The sequence below is a fragment of the Pogona vitticeps genome, chromosome 6, assembly GCF_051106095.1.
Source record: "Pogona vitticeps strain Pit_001003342236 chromosome 6, PviZW2.1, whole genome shotgun sequence".
Classification (NCBI taxonomy): domain Eukaryota; kingdom Metazoa; phylum Chordata; class Lepidosauria; order Squamata; family Agamidae; genus Pogona; species Pogona vitticeps.
In genome coordinates this window covers 92,012,544-92,028,481 of record NC_135788.1, presented here as the reverse complement: position 1 = coordinate 92,028,481, position 15,938 = coordinate 92,012,544, and the positions used below count along the sequence as shown (strand labels likewise).

Genomic DNA, 15,938 nt, shown 5'->3' with positions numbered 1-15,938 from the left:
AGAGAAAGGCTGTATCCAACAAGTTGGCAGGGTACTGATAGTCCCACAAATCAGGGTAGATAAAAATCAATGATTTTTTAAAAAAATATCAATTTGAATCCAAAATCAATTTTTATTTACATTTAAAAATTGGATTTTTAAATTTAAAATGTGATTTTAAATCATGATTTCAATTCATTTGATTTAAATTCAATCACCCCTGCCACAAATTAATATACTTTCCTCGCTCCATGCAAAGCACTGTATGGTAGGCAGCAACTAACCATGGGTGCTACAATCTGCCTCATGCTTTTTGTTTTTTCTCCCCTAGACAGGACTACACATATTAACCCCAAGAATAAACAGACGAAAGAACAAAAAACATGGAAAGAACAGGGAGAAATACTACCTTCTTTTGGCTACAGCTTTTTATCATCAAGATAAAGAAGACAAAGCCATTAAAAAAACCAGTTATAATCCTGGGGCTGTATAAAAGAAACACCTAGAAACAAAGCCTGTGAAAAGCCACTTACCCACAGACCTGTGACAAGTGAATGCAGAACCACATCCAGGTGACCAAGCAAGAAAACTTTGCAAATATTGCTATGGAGCAGGTGCAACACTTTGCTTTGTTCAGCAAGCAGTGGAGGCCAAGTATTTGCATAGTATTGTGGACCCAGGATCCATAGGGTCAAAGGCCCAATGCTTTCTGATCAGCAGAAACTATAACATCATTTGACATCTGCCTTAAGCTTTCCTGTTCCCTCTGAAGTTAACTGTAATTTTTTGAGGGGCTGGGAAAAAATGGAACATTGTACAAACAGTATAATATTGCATAATAGCCCTCTCCTAATAAAAAAGGGTATGAGAATGCTTTGATCTTCAATGGACAATTGAGAGCCATTAACTTAAAGCTGTGTTCCCCCACAAAAGTTCTTCATTTGTTGATATGGCCCAATTCAGCAGTCTACGTTTTAAACTGCATAATGAGTAACCGCACTTTCAGATTTACCATTAGACCATGGCATTTGCACACAAACATGGAGCTAAAAGTAGCACATGCAACTGTCCCCTCCCCTACTTTACCTTCAGAGGATATCCTTACTACATTGTGAGCCAGGTGACAGACAGAGAATATAACTGGCCCAAGGTCAACCAGTGAGTTTCATGGCCAAATGGAGATCTGAAGCCAGGTTTCCCAAGTCCTGTTGCAACACTGTAAATCACTACACTACAAATTGCTAGAAGTACCTTAAATTCATCAGACAAAGCGCAGGCTTATAAAAAATAAATACATCATCATTCCATCCAGAAATGCAATTTGCATGTGCATACATAAAGAAAATAGCAATAAGAACTAGAGGCTAGAAAATTTTGTAGACCAGTTCCTTAAGACACTAGATTTGAAACTATCAAGTCACCTTTTGCTCAGTTCTCTGGACACACAAGGTCCCTGGTCCAATTCCTCATCATTCCACTTTAAGGAACTGAGAAACAGCTGGAAAAGACCTCATCCAGCCTCTCTCGCTTGGACTAGAAGAACCACTGAGCTACAAACTTGTCTAACACCATCAGAGTGTAAAGCCCATCTGGCAGAGTAAAATGGGACCTCTTGCTTGCAAAATGTGTTGCCTTATGCAAGTTATAGCCTCCATTAGAAATACATAATGTAAACTTGCCAAGATGTTTATGGATAACTCTGTAGAAATCAACCCAATCATATTATGGAGGTTGAGTGAGCAATTTGACTTAAACAATTTGAGACTGGGCTATAACACAGCTTCTTTCTCGTATTTAAATTAGAAGAAACAGAATCGCTTTCCAATATATCTAGGGATGCTTTGCCTCTGGAAGGAATTCCAGTTTTGTGGAGGCCTTCCTCCCCCTCCCCATGTTTTCCAGAAACAACACTTTAAACTGATCCATTACACACAATACAAAGAAATGCTTTCTGTTGAACATTCCATATAATTAAAAAAAAGTCTTGATTACAAGACAAGATAAACCCTAACCTTTACCAAAAAACAACAACAAACAAAAGCTGAACCCAAAAATAGGTCACTTGGGGGGGAAAAATTAAAGACAATCTACAAGCTCCCATAACAACCTCCTATCAGCTTGCAACAGGATGTTTCCCACCAAGACTTTCTTGCAGGATCTAAGTGGTCTTGTGGGTCTGAAATAATGAGCATCATGTCTGTATTCATGTCATGTTCTGCTCATGCAGTTTCCATCATGGCTGAACATGGAGCCTCCATTTTTTAAAGCATTATACAGCCAGATAACAGGTACTGGAGACACACCGGTCAGGCTTCCTCTTTGTCCTCCTATAGACTTCCCAGAAGCATCTGGTTAGCCACCCAATACTGGAAATTAATCTTTGATCTAACTCCACAAGGTAATGTTTATGTTCTCATGTTCCCCACAGGCACTAATGATGGTATGAACAGAGAACACTGATGGCACAATTCAATGCATTTAACTGCAAGGTCAAAGTATAATACAGAAGGAGATATTTTCTTTGACAACCTTAGAAGGGGATTACGCAGAAGTAAGCCTGCTGATGTGAAAGGCGCTTGCTTCCCAACTGGGGATTGCAGTCTTGCATAGTTAAGATTGCCAAATACAGACAGACACTTGCTTTGTAGCCAAAAGGTTATAATAGGCCAGTAAATGAAGGTGAGCGTTTTTGTGTAATACACACTACACCATTCAGCAATTGTTTTATTACAAGTCCCATTGAATACTTCTCGTTTAAAGGCAAACTATGACTATTAAATATGTACATTAGCAACACTGGATTTTTTTTTCCTGTCTAGAAAGAGATCTGTCCAACCCGGAAGCCCTCTACTTATCCTGCATGCCCACATTTGCTTTTATCTTATCAAATGAAACTTGTCAAGACCTTACCAAACTGTCAGGAAGAGACTGTGTCTAGAAGAAGAGAAGAAAGCTATTGGGAAAAAAAATAAGTGGGTGAAATCAAAATATCCCTAGCTGAAATTGCAACTCAAGTATAAAGCAGGCACTAAGGCAAACTAGTGTTCTCACACTCTCCCATTTACAACACGGGTATAACACAGAGACAATATCTGAAGCATCATACTATTACTATCATCATCATCATAATGATAGTAATAGTAGTAGTAGTAGTAGTAATAATAATAATGCTAATGCTAATGCTAATGCTAATGCTAATGCTAATGCTAATGCTAATGCTAATGCTAATAATAATAATAATAATAATAATAATAATAATAATAATAATAATAATAATAATAATAATAATAATAATAATAATAATAATAATAAAAAGCAAAGCAGTAATTAAGAGTGTACAGGGGGGAAGGAAACACCACCTTCTATGAACATCGGACTTCTTTACACCCAAAGATTCAATGAAACTGAAGATTAAGTTGAAGAAAGTCACAAGGTCTAAAGAGGGGAAAAAGACACAGACACGTATGTACATCATACATGCTTTTCACTTTCCTCTCTGAGGTGTGGAGTTATGCTTGCTGATAAGTCCTTTCAATGAATGAAGTGCCTCCTTTCTTAAGGATTTACCTTTTCATCAGTGACAGTCAAGCACCCAAGAAGGTTTTAAAAAAAAAAAAGCCAGACTTCCATGCAGTCATTGACTGTCAGTCAGCCTTCCACCTTTTCAATTCCTTCTACCCCACTTCTACAGCTACCTTTCCAGCTGTTTGTGGTCCTGGGCCACCACCATGCATCAGTACCTGACTCGTGCACCAAAACGCCTATTCCAAATTATTGCCAAGTCCAAATTCAAAAAAGGAAACAATACAAAACAACAACATCACCATCAAACAGTGCAGAACTAGATATCCCAGCTATGAGAGTTGGGCACAAACCAAATGTGAGAGCCACGACTCCAATTTCAACACCCACAAGACTGCTCAGACGCTGCAAAAACACAGACCAAGTTGGAAACGTCCTCTTGAAAGCTAAGCCACGGTCTTGTTTTTCCACCCACGGGTCGACCAACCACTGGCAGCTTGGCAAGACAGACGCCGCTGGCTCTGTCCTTTATTTTGACTCCGAGATTCCCCACAAAGCACAGATAGACTGCAATCACACCGAGGGAGGTGGCACAACCACAACTTATTTCAGTAGCATTTTGATTTTTTAAAAAGAGGGGGCAAGGAAGAATCACAAAAGCCCACAGAAATGATGAAACGGAAAAGAAATTACAAAGCATCCACAACTAATATGAAGACACCAACTCACCAGCCACACCCACACGTGGTAATAAACACACATTTGCCTTCTCCCTCATGATCTGGAAATTCAGAAACTCTGGGGACTACCCACAGATAAATTTAAAAAAAAGAAGAAAGTTATTCCCCCCCCCAACAAGCAGTCTGAATGCATGGACTCCTCCCACTCATAAGGAGTCAAGTCAGAGAAAACTTTACTGCAGAAAACATTTGCAATGGAATCAAGATATGACTCCTTTGAAATAAATGCATCCACTCCAGCGGGACTTACTCCCAGGTAAGCATGTCAAGACTCATTGTAGCAGCTGAACAATGGGGAGAGTCAGAATGGGAGTCTGACTTTTCAGCCTAAACTTTGGGACACCCCTGACCGCAAGCTACAATCCCACCAGATTTATACACAAAAGATTTCCTACAGAAAGTAAGGAGGGGGAGACGGAAATACAAAACAGGTGGGGGGAAGGCAAAAACAAGGTGCCTGCACATAAGAATGCTGGATTTTGTAGGACACAAGGAAACCCACCCTTCTCCAGCTGGCTTGATTAACTCTTGCAGCAGACGGTGGTGCAGACAGTCCCCAGTGACAGCTGGACAGGACTATTGGAAGCAACAGTTGGGTTTTATTAACAAGCCTCATGGGGAGAGGACAGCAGGGGGAGAGGAAGAGGTGGAACTGGAATTACATCATTCATTCTCTACAAACTCCCCCCAAAGTCGTCTCCCTTATCACCACATTAGCAACTTTGTCCAAAATATATAATTCCACATTTAGCAAGCTAACACAATCTTGCACCTTTCTTGAAATGTCCTGAAAATTGGGGTGGAGAAGAAAAGCTACTCGGATTTCTGCAAGAGGGAGGAGATGAGAAATGTCATTTATGAGAAGGGAGGAGAGGGAAGAAAAGAAAGGCACAGGCAATCATCTCCAGATCAAAACATAACTTTGGAAAGGAAGGTGGTGGGAAGAGAGGGAAGGGAAGGGAGGAGGAGGAATGAGGCTAGGGTTTTGCAGTGTAACCCTAGACTTAGATTGGAATCTACTAGGAACAAAACAAGACACACACACACAAGAAGGGAGACAGACTTTCCCCGTCCCCGTGTAACTTAACACGCAGACAACACGAACCAAAATACTGCAGATCTCTCTCTTTTTTTTACCCACCTCCTCCAAAACACACCCAAAAGCAAAGTTTGCCGAAGAAAGAGACGCGGGTATCCCATCCGGATCGCTTACCTGGCAAGCAGGTCTGCCCTTCCAGCTCTCCTCCTCTTGGCTTCTAGGGCACGGACACAACTCTACCCCAACCCGTTGTCCGCAAGAGACGAAAGAACACCCCGCCTTTCCCCCCCGCGAAGGCAGAAAGACACGCACTCTCCCGCCGCCGGGGTTCCAGCTTTGCAAAGTCACCCAGCACGGCTTGCGAGCCCGCTCGGGACGGAGAGGAGGAAGGGGAGGAGGGAATGGAACGTTGTGCTGGCCAGAGCGCGCGCCCCAGCACTCAGCAGCCATTAAAGCCAGTCATGTGCTTGGGCGAAACTTTACACTGGAGCTGGGTGGAGGGAGAGAGCGAAGGGGAGGAGGCAGAGGAACCCCCCCCAGCCACGCCCATTTCCCTTTTCTTGGCCAATGGCAGCACCGCTGGGGACAGAGAGGGAAGAGAGGAGGAGAAGAAGAATAAGAAGAACAGGGGGAAAGAGCTTCGTACCGAAATAATGCTTTGAAGTGCCTGCCTTTGCTGGAGACGGAGAACCCGCTTTTAGCCCATACCTTAATACCCTCGAAAAGAGCCCTTTTTGACCAAACTCCGGGAGGCAGTGGAAGACAGGAGGGCCTGGCGTGCTCTGGTCCATGGGGTCACGAAGAGTCGGACATGACTTGACGACTAACAAAAAAGACCCTTGGAGCGTTTTTTTCAATGTAACACAATGCACGCTTACCTGGCAGTGAACTCCGCTGAAAGCAGCAAGACTTCTTTGTAAAGTAACAGAAGTGTGCTCTTACTGAAGGTGCACAGGATCGGACCATTCATTTGGCTTCGGGACTGCCGCGGGACAACGCAACCTAATGCCTCAAGGAGGCGAATTGTACACTCAGCTTAAATTGCCGCTAAAAAGTGCCTGGGATTGCGCCCCCCCCCCCCAAGGAGAAGGTGCAATCCCTAGGAAGGGACTGCAGAATTTCTAAGGGGGGGATGCCCATGTTCGAACGCCGATGTGTAAGGATTACGAGAGAATCCCCGCACGAAGTAGCCTTTCATGTCTGATGAAGGGGACTCGTCCACGAAAAGTCACAGTAAAAATGTCAACGTTAGTCTTTAAGATGCCACCAAGTTTTTGTCTTTTTTTTCTCCCCCCCCCCCCCTATTTTGTTTTTACCTAGCAGGCTTGCACAGACTGACACCGCTACCTCTTCTACATCTAGCCTTTTAAAAATTACCCTCTCCCAACCAAACCTTTCGCCATCATTATGCAAGCTAATAGCAAAGTTGCCCTACAAGATTAGTGTAAGGATAACTGAAATAATTTAAGCAAAATACTCCTGAAATTATAACAGTACAGTTCTTTATCAAATTGGAAGTACTGTACTGTAATAAACTGTGTTTACCTAATTATAAATTATTCTCATGTGCTCAGTGGAACATATTCCGAGGCAACTGCTGTATATGACTGCAGGCTAAAGCACTGTTAAATGAAATGCACTATTCCCACTAATGCTTTCATTGAAAACATCTTAGAGCTGGGCTCTTTCTTACCCTGAAATGTTTGATTTCAGACTAGGATCCCAAATGTGGGTCCCACAAGCCCTGACCATCGTCAGCACTGCTCATTGGAAATTGTAGAGATTTGAAATTCAGTAACATATCCCAATTTTGGGAACCACTGGCCTAAATGGTTTAGGATCGAACCCATCTATGCTGTGGACTCACCTCTCAGTAAAATGAACATTACTCATCTTTTCACCAGTGTTTGAATAATGCTGAAAAAAAATCTAAATGCTCTATTACAATCATAGTGTGTAAAAGTTAGAAAGTTAATTAGACTTCCAGGTAAGCATGTATAAGAGCATTGTAGTCTGAGTACCATTTGCTTTTAAAGTTTCTACTGTTCAGCCTTACTTCAAATGCAGTGTGAAGAAAACATGCAGAACTAAAAATACAAGTGGTTTGTGATTGGGTTCATTAAAGATCTGAAGCAGTTCCTCCTTTTTGGCGGGAAATGACAAATGAATCTCTTTTTGAACGTTAATAGACTTATTTAGTTTAACATTAGGTGAGTCTAGAACGACTTCTATTGGTTCAAACAACTAAGATCTGGTAACTGTCCAAATTGTGAGGACGATAACTCTGTCTGGAAATTGATAGGATTTATTGAGGGGTTGGCCCAAAATGTTCCGGATCGGTGGGCTTCCTCAACGGAGCACTCCAGACCGCACATATTGTCCCACAACAAGGGTGTCTGGCCCAATCTCCCTCTGCTGGTGGGTGGTTGAAGGAAGGGTCCGGCCGAAACACCTTCCTTGAGTGACCTTGTCCACACGGAAAGACCACGATCGTCCATTCTACAGCTTCTGCTGATGTCCCCTTTTCTTTAGACTTGTCCAGGTCAGATAGCAACCCGCCTACCTTCAAATTAGGGAAGTCCTCCAACAACCTGCGCATTCTATCATATTCGTATTCTCTTTTCTCACCCCTCTTTTCCTCCCCTTCTTTTTCTCCTTCCTTGGCACACTGAACTGTCTCCTCCCACTTTGCTCCCCTATATCCTCCTCCCACACAGGCAAAATTAACTCCTCCTCCCCTTCTCCCTCTCTTTCTTCCACTAGAGACAGATTACAATCTTCTCTTTCCCCTTCGATTCCCTTCTTTTCCCTTCCTCCACATTCAACTCCTCACTTTCCATTGTCTTCCCTACTTCTACATCAAGGCCCAACCAAGTGCCTTCCAGATGGGTTGGATTACAACTCACATCATTCCCATATCAACAGGTTGACCAGTATACACACAATACGTTATATAGAAATATATAACATCAAGAAATTGATCTTAAAAGTGGACAGTACAAGTTTTATTTGCAAGAATATTTTGTTTGCTTTTTCAAAAACATTTCTATCCCACCTTTCCACCAGTGAGTTCAAGGTGATGTACATGGCCTCAAACCTGTGAGGCATGTTAGGCTGAGACAATTTGACTGGTCCAAGGTCAACTAGTGAGTTTCATAACCTGGTGGGGGCTTGAACCCCCATTTGCTTAGCCCAGCAGTAACTGTATACTACACTGGCTAATTGTTTAATTAATTAATTAGTTGGTTATTTTTTGTTAGACACAGATCACTGCAGAAAGTAAAATCTATTGATGAACAAGCAGAACATAATCCCAACTAAGGGGCACATGTAACTAAACAAGATAAATTTTGAAATAAAATATTCCGTTTTACTAGTGTCTTTGATTAAGGCAATATCTAAAAGGAAATGTAGATGTTTGCAAATCATTTGTATAAAATAATACTGAATCTAAAAGTTTGACTCTAATAAGCCATATGTCTGCAAAACCTTTACACACACTCTCTGCTTTATTGAAAAACAGCTGTAAACTCATGACTGCAGGAACTCAAGGGATTTATTCATCCCATTTGGGGTCATGGTGCCCAGGCTTAAAACCCCCATGTGGTTTCTCTGTCAATTTGTTTTAGGCATTTCTCTGCAGCACAAAAAGTAAAGTTTCTTATAATACTGATGAGCTGGCTTTGATCATTATAAATGTAAAGGTCTTGTTTGTTTTTTTAATTTTCCGAAGCAGCAGTTCATTCTCAATACTTCTTTCTTCTTTAGACATAATTAGTCTGTGTTACGAAATCCCAAAGTCACTTAAAATCAGAAGAAGTGCTTATGACTGTTTAAGTATTTACCCAGTCCTGCTCCTGTACCATGTTCTACACAAAACTGCCCCCCAGAAAACTTTTCAGAAGCTTTGACTAGTGGAGAATGTTGCTGCTTTTGACTGTAATAAAGTGTTGGAATCAGACCACTTTTCATAATATTTGCTCATAGCTTGGAAGCATTATTACAGTATTCTGATTTCCCAGAAATCTCCAGTCAGCAGGATTTTGGGAGTTGTAATCAACAATTAAATAAATAAGTTCCTCCAGATCTGCCTGCGTTCTACTTCATTCTACTGGACTATATACAGTATTTCAATAAATAACAGAGTAATGTGAGAGAACTGTCAATGTGCTGTGAAAAATTAATCAGTTTAATTTGGTGTACTATATTGGTCTATAATATTAATTAAAGCCTCCTTCAAGTTGAGAGATTCCACCCACAGAGGAGGCTGCCAGCTGCATCTGCATCATTTACTGCTGTGGTCTTTCTTGACTCCACTTGGACTCTGTTGGGAGCAGGCAATTTTGCATGTCTCTCCCTTGCACGGGATCAGTCAGTCACTCTTAGTGGAGAGGTGCAGCTGGATTACCTGCTCTCAGACAAGGCTACTGGTTGTATCTCTGTATGAGTAACTGCTTTGGATTTTCTTCTTTCCTCACAAGACTAATTTGGATTAGTGACTTATGCAGAAACACATGGAGTGGACTATGAATATTCCTATTAAAATGTTCAAATATAAGAGTGGCATGTGACCTAGTTTCCAAATCATTTTGTAAATACTGCATTGTTAGAGTGTTACGCTACTTGCATCTCAAATCCAGAGACTAACAGAACAGATATGGAAGCAGAGGTGCAATATAAGTCAAGGGATGGTATCTAAAGCAGAATACAGTAGTATCGAATATGGGGACAGAAGCCTGGTGGGGACTGAAGATGGGTACTCATACAGAGCGTGCATGGCAGTGAGAGCCTGAGTAAGACATACTCAAGTGCTTATCTGTGCCAGGTTTAAGAGGCCCCAGAGCATTACTACAACTTGAAATTTAGTTAGCTTGTGAAGAAATGCAGCACTGCTGTCAGCTCAGTGAGGGGGCTTGATAAACATGACAGTAGAGCTTGCAGCAGACATTCGCAAGCCAAGAAGAAAGCAGCCTCACTCACAAAGGGAATTTCTGTTTTCAGCACAGGCTTCCAGCAAAAAGTCCCAATGCATTTATAACCAGACCCTAATTTTTAAAAAATACATGTGTCGGTGTACTGAAAAGGGGTGGGAGCTTCTGTGACAGAGGGGGTCTGGTGAAAAGGGATATAGTTAGAATCTCACAACTTCAGATTCATTCCAGGATTCAGAACAAAAGACATTTTTCCTCTCCCCACCCCCAATTATCATATATAAATATGGGAAATCAATTTGGATCAGGCCTGGACTCAGCTATCCTACAGCCAAGTTTTCTCTTGCAACGAGAGACTGTCTAAGGGGTGGATCTGTCTGTCCTTGCCAGAAGGCAGGGAGGAACTGTCTCTCCGCAGCCTACCATTCCCCCTCCCAGCCAAAACCCCACTTGGGCCCAAACACACACACACACACACACACACACACACACACACACACACACACACACACACACACACACACACACACACACAGAGAGAGAGAGAGAGAGAGAGAGAGAGAGAGAGAGAGAGAGAGAGAGAGAGAGAGAGAGAAATCATGGTGAAAGCTGTGTTTCTCCCTTGCCAAGCTCCTTGTTGTCCAGTTATATTAATTGCCAGAAAGGGACCGGAAATGGATCTGTGGGGGAGGAGAAGCAGAAAGAGGGAAGTCTCTCCTCTTACTTTAATCCAGGCTTGATTTATGGCCTGAAGTCCAGGCGGGAGTTTCTGGGCATAGGGGACTGTGTTGAAGTGTGGGGAGGAAACAAAGATGATTTGGCTTGAAACCGATCCTTGTGTCTTAATTAAGACTGGAGATGCTTTGTCAAGATCACTGGGAAAGAGGGAAGTTTACCAGATCCATTTGTCTCCTGAGGACAGCACACTTAAGTGGGTTCATCTACACTAGAGCAGTGGGGACTGGGAGTACGATTCTGGAAATCTTATCCTATCATCTCTACCCTATCCCTCCCTCCTTCGAGGAAAACTTCAGGTCTAGTGTAATGGTTTTCAAAGTGTACAACTGGAGTCACTAGGGAGTCCTCAATCTTTGCCAGGAAAGGCAGAGGGCTCTTGCCAATTTGTGTTTTGATCCAACTAGAGCGCAATGACAACCTCACATACTCTCAGTCCCAATACATGGAGTGCAAGATACGGGGAAGCTATTTCCCTCAACCTTTTTTTAAATTAAGGTGTTGAATTGTTTCCATACAGGCAGTGCTGTATTTTCCCTTCAATGTTTGGCTTCCCGCAACATTCCACAGGACAAGCTTAAAGCTCACTGTGAGTACATTTCAGCTCATTCTTACTTCTCTCAACCTGTCTGTGGTCTACTTGACAACCATGTGCTTTTGTTCTCTGTCCATGCTGCTCCATGAAGTCAGGAGTAAGACTAACCTTACTGCCATCATATTGCTGGAGTCTGACAGCTTTTTCTTCCATGATCTTAGCTAATACAGTCTCAGTTGCCTTCCATCATGTTTTTATGTTATAGTGTACGAAAAAGAAGCTGGTGCTTGCAATTTGGCATTTGGCCAGTTAGTTTGCCACAAGGAGGGCACTGTAACTAATTATGAACGCAGAGTAGCTGACACAACCTAAGAAGGCCTCAAATTTGTTGAATCATTAGCAAGGCACACTCTGATAAATACTGACAAATTACTGGGCATTAAAAGGCAGTGCTGTTAACTTGCAATGTTGCTGCCCTGTTGGTTAAACTTGGGTCATATGAGATTGGCATATGTGGGAGATGACAGAGATATGCAAGGCTCTGAGTTCACAGTTACCATATTGGTGCTCTGCTGAACCCACTTGTCTCATGCAAATGCATGCAAGTGTGCTTTTCAATTATCCCTATCTGTCTGTGAATAAGTTGTGATGTAAGACAAATGTGGGGAAAATATATGGGAAACTGTGTACCTAGCTGTATGGATCTTAGACGGTCAGTTGCCTTCTAAGAGAGTTATTTGATACTGCTTGCAATTTATCAAGAGGCCCAGAAAATATTTTATAGTTCAGCCTTTCTTAAAACAAGCATCTCAAGGTTTAGACATGCACATTCCAGATTCTTTGTAAAATTCTCTGACAAAGGAAATCACAGCATAAAAACATCAATTGCTTCAGCAACAATTGATACAGCAATACTATGAAGTGGTGATTTCTCACCCAAAGGACAGATGCACCAGCTTATCTGACAGAGGAACACAGATGGACAGATTTCCTCTGGCTGTTGAGAGAAGCCAGTTCCTCTTAGCCCTCCTCTAAATCCTTCTAGGATGGTGTACTATGTCAGTCTATAATAGGAGGCAATTCCTAAATAATTTATTCCTCCTTTACGGCAGTGGTTCGTAGCCAGTGGGATACATACCACCCTTACGTAATCTAGGTGGGACTCCAGGTTTTCAGTAACAACTAAGAACTTTCTTATTGCCCCAAAATGGCTGTAGCACAGCCATGGCTGATGACATAATTGTCGTTGCACAGTACAGCTCCACCAACAGGATTTCAGCCACGGTATGTTCTCTTATTGCCCCATTCACCTTACCCACCACTTGCACCAATGTACTGTACTTGTAAAATGACAAATATAATAACGTATTTGTAAATGACAAATATAATAACAGATTGTCTGTAAATATATTAAGTATCCTTGAAGAATTAGGTGGATGGGATGAAACAAAGGAAAGGCAAGCAACCCTGTTTCTTAATTAAGCCCAAGTGTGCAGTTTTTGTGCCTATTGCTGATCTGTCCTGTTTTAACTTAAATCCTTTTGCTTGGTTACACAATCATCCTCCAGGCCAGAAATGCTGTTCCATCCTCACCCCACAAGCTGCTGCTGGAGCCTTCTTGGATCATAGCCAGAGGGACATCCTTCCCCTATCAAATTAAAATACCCTGCTAGAACTCCATCCTACACTTGCAAGCCAGTTGTCAGTCTTGATGGAGCCCAGCCTTCAAGTTCCTTCCCAACCAAGCTGGGGGAGAGTGGCAGATTTATCTTTTCCAACAAAGCAAAAGGCCTCCGGGACCCTTTGAAGCGAGCAGAGGGGCCCAGGCAGAGGGCAGCTGGCTGGAGAACAGATCCTGCTGGAGTACCCCCTGCATATTCTTCTCATCCAGATCACAAAGAATTCCTCTCTTCAAAAGGCCCTTGTCCTATATTCAAATAACCATCACCCAGAACAATAAGAAATGAGTAACAATGATCTTTAATTTTTGTTTTGTTTATTAAACACACTGCAATAAATTTTCTGGTGTCAGAGAATGGTTTGTCTTCTCCATGCCCCCCAAGAGGGGAAATAACTGGAAATTAAAAGAGAAAGAACCCAGATCCTGTCTCACAGACTGCCTTCTTTTTGAGGGGGCGAAAAAAGCTCCTCACCATCTTCATTACCCTCTTATATACTGAGCACTGCACTCTGCTCCAAAAGGACTCGAGTCCTAGTTCTCACTCCTACAGCTTTATTCTGAAGCTCACTTTGCAGGTATCTGTTACCTGTTACACCCTTTAATTACCTTCCCACTCCCACTCAGATCGTGGTAACAGGACATGGGAACAGGAATGACATTGCTGGCACATATTTCACAGCAGTGTGCAACTGCATCCCCTCAAGTTATTAGGCCACAATATTTTTACTAGCCAACTTTACCAGTACATGCTTGGTGTTCTGGAAGAAGAAAGGATCCAAATCTCTTCCGAAGTAAATTGTCCTAGCTTTCCGTGTACGATGCTTTTGCTCTTGGTATTCACTCTCAAATTGTTATTGGATTTTCACTCACTTTTTAATGGGACATCTACATTGCATCACCAAATTATTTTTGTTTCCCTGCTGCCTTTTCAATTTTTTTAAAAATTGCTAGGACCACCCCCCCACTTTTTTGTATGAATTGAACTGTAAGACAGTCTGAATAGCTAACATCTATTTTCCATCTTTTAAAAGGCAACAGGGCTCCAAAATTGTAGGCGAGAGAGTATTTGATCCTATCCCTACACGTTATACCTCTACTGTTTTAGCAATGTTCTCCCATCTTTTAAAATAGCACCAAACACTTTCCACCTACAGTATATACAGTATATTAAATAGTATTTTACTAAAAAATTAAAATAAATATTCTGCTATAACATGTTTAATCCCTTGCCACTAATTCAACAAGAATCTATTTTATGTCCTGTACTTTTTGTCCAGAACACAGTAGGAGGTACACAACACGCATAATGCTACGTCTCACAAAGTACAGAAATGTCCTTGCAAACCCCACCTTTGGCTCACAGAGCAAAGACTAGGTAACCCAATGTAACCCAACAGTTAACCCAATGAAGGGCTATTTACAAATCTGGTTGATATATCTTGTGGATCCTTACAAACATACATTACTTACTAAGCACAAAAGCAGTATGTTAACTATGCCAGACTGACTGTGATGTATAGGAATTGTCTAGTTTACATTTTATTTTGGGTGCCAATGGAAAGATTAGAAGATTTCGGATGGCTGTGTTCTAAATCCAGCTCCCTTTGTAAAATTAAGGATTTTCTGTGTTGTTCTATAATACAAGCCTCTGCTTTCTCAAACATCCCAGAGTCCTGCTTTCTTGGACACAGTATTTTAACCACACCTTACAGGGCTAAAAAAACATATAGAAACCACCACCACCCATGTCCAGCATCCCCCAGGAGTTTTAAAAGCAGCCTCCCCAATATTTCTGCACTGTTTCCTGGAAAGGAGAGGCAGCCAGAAAAATGTGGATTTCTACTTAGGAAGCCAGGAAAATTACCCCAAACGAACAAGTCAGCAAGCAGAGACAGATACACCATACCTCTCTCTCTCAAGGCAGCCCACCCCCCCTCAGACCCATACATCCATCAACACTATGTGCTCAGCAGCCAGGAATGGTCCACATGTTTGCCAGATGTGTCTGCTAATGCCCCCTTCCAATCCTGCCCAGCAATAATCTGAGGGCAAGCAAATCCCTGTGAGCTAGATACTGGGTTCAGACAGAGTGAAGGGTAAAATCCATTAGGGCCAGTATCCTATTGCTAGGCCCACATAAGAGTAGATCCACTGAATAGTAGGTCAACATGTATGTAAATCTCATTTAATCAATCGCCTGGATCTTGTTGCATGAGCCTCCCTAAAAGCCATATCTTTCAGTTGAAGCCCTTTCTCCTAATCTCAGATATAGTCTCTGGCTGTGAATATTCAGTTACACTCTTTATATGCTCGAAAGTCTTCCACCATTACTTCTTAGACTGTAGGACTACTCCCTGACATTCAGAAAACTTTGTGAGCTCACCTCCCTCTGTCAAACTACAGAACATATGACTAGCTCAATTTCTCTAGAATATAGTGATTTCCCCCTCAGAAATCACACAAGAACTACAAATAGAGGGTGGCCATATGTCCTGTTTTTGGAGAGAAGTTCTCCACTTGAAGGAGGAAGCCAGGAAAGGGCAAACTTCCTTCTCAAAGCATCCTCTATCTGAAGGTCTACCTCATAAAGACTGATGTAAAGATAAAATAACATTGGGAGCAAGTACCAGGGACCCTGAAGCCGCACATCCACAATCAACAGCACCTGGATGAGAGACTTTGCAGGGATAGAAATCACTTGACTACAGTTTTTACCACTTGAGTGAGATACCTTGTCATTCTACTTAAATTCTAAAAATCATTGCTGATCTTGCAC

At 42.0% G+C, this 15,938-nt stretch overlaps 1 protein-coding gene across 2 annotated transcripts in view; it reads right to left on the bottom strand.

Moving 5' to 3' along the window:
* The window catches only part of RARA (retinoic acid receptor alpha), a 204,393-nt gene that overhangs the window by 163,898 nt on the left and 24,557 nt on the right, over window positions 1-15,938 (bottom strand). Inside the window, exon 1 of one of the 2 annotated variants that reach the window (XM_020805865.3) lies at window positions 5,455-5,749. The exons of the other annotated variant lie outside the window; for it this stretch is intronic. The gene's annotated coding sequence lies outside the window, so the exon portion shown is untranslated. Of the gene's footprint in view, window positions 1-5,454; window positions 5,750-15,938 lie in introns of those variants that run through there. 2 annotated transcript variants of the gene reach the window in all.